The sequence below is a fragment of the Parus major genome, chromosome 2 (assembly GCF_001522545.3).
Source record: "Parus major isolate Abel chromosome 2, Parus_major1.1, whole genome shotgun sequence".
In the NCBI taxonomy this organism is placed as follows: domain Eukaryota; kingdom Metazoa; phylum Chordata; class Aves; order Passeriformes; family Paridae; genus Parus; species Parus major.
The window spans coordinates 112,078,691-112,083,004 of record NC_031769.1 but is presented as its reverse complement, the minus strand read 5'-3'; positions in this window follow the sequence as shown (position 1 = coordinate 112,083,004).

Sequence of the window (4,314 nt, the reverse complement as noted above, 5' to 3'; positions counted from 1 at the left end):
GTTTTTCTATGTTGAATGTTTTTTATGTGATGGTGGCAACTATAACAAATGAGTTGGAAGTAGTATGATGACACCTGAACTTTGAGAGACAAGAAGTGTTTGGTTAGTACTTTATACAGCAACCTTTTCCAGTCAGCTTATGCAAGAAAGCGTGGCTTTTCTGCTGAAGGGAAAAAAAATTATTAAAATAGAAGAAGCTTTGTTATCAACTATTTTTTTAGGCAGAAAATTGCTTACCATTTAAAATTTCTTGCATAGCTTTTAATATATAAACACTTTAACTCAACTTATACTAATGCCCTTTAGAAAACATTTTTTTCTGCTAACAGCATGGGTTAATTTTTAGTCTGTGTGTAGGTCTATTGGCAGGATTGCTTCCTAAGAGTTATAGAAGTTACAAAAAAAATTTTTTTTTCAAGTTGTTGAGGACAACAAACCAATTACAGATTGGTTTACTATCAATTAGAGTGTTTTGTTTGGGAATCTTTCTAAAAGAACAAGTCCAAAAAATTGTGTTAAAAATGACAGCAAATTGGATGCCAAGTAGACCTAAATTTGCACAGCTTTTCACAGCTTATATATACAGGGCAGGCACTGGTTGGTTTGCATAACCTTCCTCACACTGTGTGTCCTTTAATCTTTGTGTCTGATTGTGACACTTAGAAAAGAAATACCTTTTGAAAAAATTTAGTAATTGTCTTTCTATAGTCACCAGATTATATCTGGACTTTACTAAAAGAACCAGAACTGTGGTAGCACTTTCTGTGATGCAGGTGTATCCAAGTAGGGGTTGAAATAAAATGTTATTTCACTTGATGATACCTGAGTAGCAGCCTTCATCTTTCTCTCCCACGGTAAAAAGAAGTGTTTCTTTTGCCCAGTGAAAGATGGAGTGCAACAACTAGATCCAAAAATGCATCTGTTCTATTCATGCCTTATTTTTGTTACTCAAATCCAAAAATAAAACTTTCTGGTACTGATCTTTGGATGGACCTCTGTTTAATAGTTGCTGCAGTTTTCACAGCTGTCTGAAATTGGCCTCCTGTATCAGAGAGGATGCAAAGGTGGGGCTGAGACTGTCTCATTTCTCCAGCTGGCTGGCTTGTCTACTGGGTTGCCAATTGTGCTATGACTGACCCAGTACACTGGGATATTTCATGCACTGAAACATGCCAGCAGAACTGGTGATGAATCTCTCCCATCTTAGAATAGCAGGTTTGGTTATTGCCTTTATGGACACTTAAATTCTCTAGATGGAGCAGAGTTGTCTTTCAAGTTAAGGTAGTTTGCACACAATTCTAATAGAGAGAAAGAGGAGGCCATGTTTCTTCTAAACTGTGTGTTTTTTAAGGATCCAATCTTCTGTAAGCAAGGCCAGAGGATCCTGCTGCTCAGAAAACACAACTTCTGGATCCTTCATGAGAAGACATTTTCTCATATATAATACATTTGCTCATATATTATCTTGAGTATGAGTTTTAAACTATCTTATACAGAATGGTTCTTTTTGACTCACTAAGCAGAAGGGAAATACTTTCCCAGTGATGGTGGCTGTTGTGAATCCAAGGGAGAGCCTAGTTTTTATCCAGAGTTCAGGATTCCACTTGTGATCACATACAAGAATTTTAAATTGCAACTCACAACTCTTACCAGCCTTGACAGGACTTAAGTCATCAACATGAAGTCTTCATTCTGTAAAATGTGGTTGTATTACCTTCCAAACACATGCCTCTGGAAATGGATCTTGAAATAGTAGTCATTCATATAAACAAATCTGAGGAATCTCACTTCTTTTAAGCACAATTTTATACAACTGCATATTAGCTTCTGTTTCATTAGATCATCACTACTCTTGAATAATTTTACCATTTCAAAGAGTTTGGGATTAATTTAGTTACAACATTAGTATAGAAAAATCTTTCATAATGTCATTGAAATGATACTCATACCTTTTATGGCAGAAGACACATCTTCTTAAGAACTGCTTACAGCAAGTTGTTTAAAAATTACTAAATGTGATATGATAGTCTTTCTCATCACTTTATCTTTTTTTCTGATACCCTTTGTAATCAGAAACTGCAAAAATACATTATGCTTGTGTAATGAATTTTAATCTACCTTTATATAGTAGAGCCCTTCAGAATATATATATATATATAATATTTTTTTTCTCCATTTGTACTGTGCTAATGACTTTGGAATTTAAAGGTCAATATTTAAAGCACAATATGTTGGCTGAAGGAGCCCATGCAATTTTAATAGTGCTTAGCAGGCTGGTGAAAAGAGCAGTCTTTAACAGTATGCATGTTCTGTAGGAGTTACTGCTTTATGATGTGCAGACATTGAAGGAAGAATGCCAGTGGACTGGAAAGTTGTTACAGCTTAATGATATCCTGCAGTTCGATAAATGCCAAGGCAAACCAACCATGCTCATTTTCAACCTAGGATAAATTGATTTTGTGATAATTTCTTACATGATTAAATAATGTCTTATGTCAATATGATTATTTTCTCCTACTATTCATGTAACAGCTTGTCTATGGAAACTTTTCCTTTTTGGTGTGCACTTCTTTTGCCCTGAGAAGTTTATGCACCATGAGCAGGTATATAGTGATAAAATGTAATTAACAATTTGTTGTCTGTGTGGGTGGGTTTTTGCTTTCATCTTCTCCCTTCCTCACTCCTTGCCTCCATGCCATCAATTAAATCCAGCATTAACCAGTCTCAATATAACAAGATATTTAAGGGAGTGGGTTGTTTGTGTTTTTAGGAGGTATTCTTGGGATATCTAGGGACTAGCTTTCTGCCACTGGTGATGGGTATAAGCTTAAACCTAAAGCACAGCATTAACATTTGTTAAAATATTTCAGGAAAGAATGCACATTGCAAATGTCAACACATTGTAATGCAGAAGTAAAATGAAAATTGCCTAGAGGGTGTCAATTGCTTAGAACTTGTGGCATATGGAAAATAAGCTTAGAAATTACTATTTTCTTCTTTTCATAATTTAATGTTAACCATAAAACTGCCCAAACCAATATAGTTTTCTCTCCTGTCTAACTTCATTGCATCTTTTTTCTTCCTTTTTCTTGCAGAATAATAGAATGTATTGTTTGATATGGACTATGAGTATTCAGTCTGTCTTGCAGCATTTAATGAAATACCTTTTCAGGGAAGAGAGATAACTTAAAAGAAATCAAATTCTCCATTTTGTGAGGTGACATGCTTTGAAGTTTGGTGGTTTTTTTTGATGTGTGCATATCTTTCCATCAAGCTGAATTTGACCTAGTTAAACTTAATTTGTCAACTGAAAGGTTTAGAGCACTTTACCCACCCTGATTAAAATTAGTACAGCATCATCTGTGTGACTGCAAGCTCCCTGTGAGTGCTGCCTTTTGAAGATACTTAGTTTGTTTTGCTGAAGTTACTACTTACATTGTAATATTTCACATAAACTGATAGTGTGTTGGTAGTGCTTTGGGTGTGTTAAATAGAAATTCAGCTGAGGTAACCAGCATTGATAGGTTAAGCAGTGGCAAACACTACATGAACTGTCTTTAATGGTATGTGAAGGCTTTCCTCTTAACTTAGCCATCCAGCACTGTGCTACAGTGGGCAAAAGCACTTTGCTTTGCTCTGCTCTCTGTAGTTTTTTTGGTTTACTTTTTTATGCTGACACATTGAATAGTGTTTTGTTGTTGGAAGATGATGAAAACATGATAGAATCATAAATTATTTGGGTTGGAAGGTACCAACCTCACTGGCAGGAACACTTTCTTCTAGACCAGGTTCCTCAGTGCCCCATCCAACCTGGCTTGAACCAGCCCATAGCACTGATAAGTCACCATGTACCAGCTCTTCTCCTCTGGTGCTATGTGCTGAAAAAATCAAATGACTATGTGCTTCAAAATCCAAATGCAGTAAGGGCACATGTCTCCTGTCAAGTGCATTGGGGAAACAAATAAATTGCTCTCTTAAATTCTGTTTTGTTCTTCCCATTTCCTTTTTTTAGAGAAAGTTCCCATTTTGTGTTTTCCATACATTCCAGTGCTGGAATTAGGCAAAGAGTATGTTTTGGAATGGCTACAGTACACATCACTGAATTATGTCTGTCTGGTTCTCCCTTCTAGGGGTATTTTTTTTTTTTTTGTCTTTCTGTTTCCCATATGTCTTTTTCCAACCTGTATGTGTCATTTGACCAATTAAATAAATACACAGGAAAAAAATACAATTCAGTGGGAAATCCACTATAAACTCCAGAGTTTAATATAGTGGAATTGTAGTGTATCTTGTAATTTAGAAGAAAGAAGACAG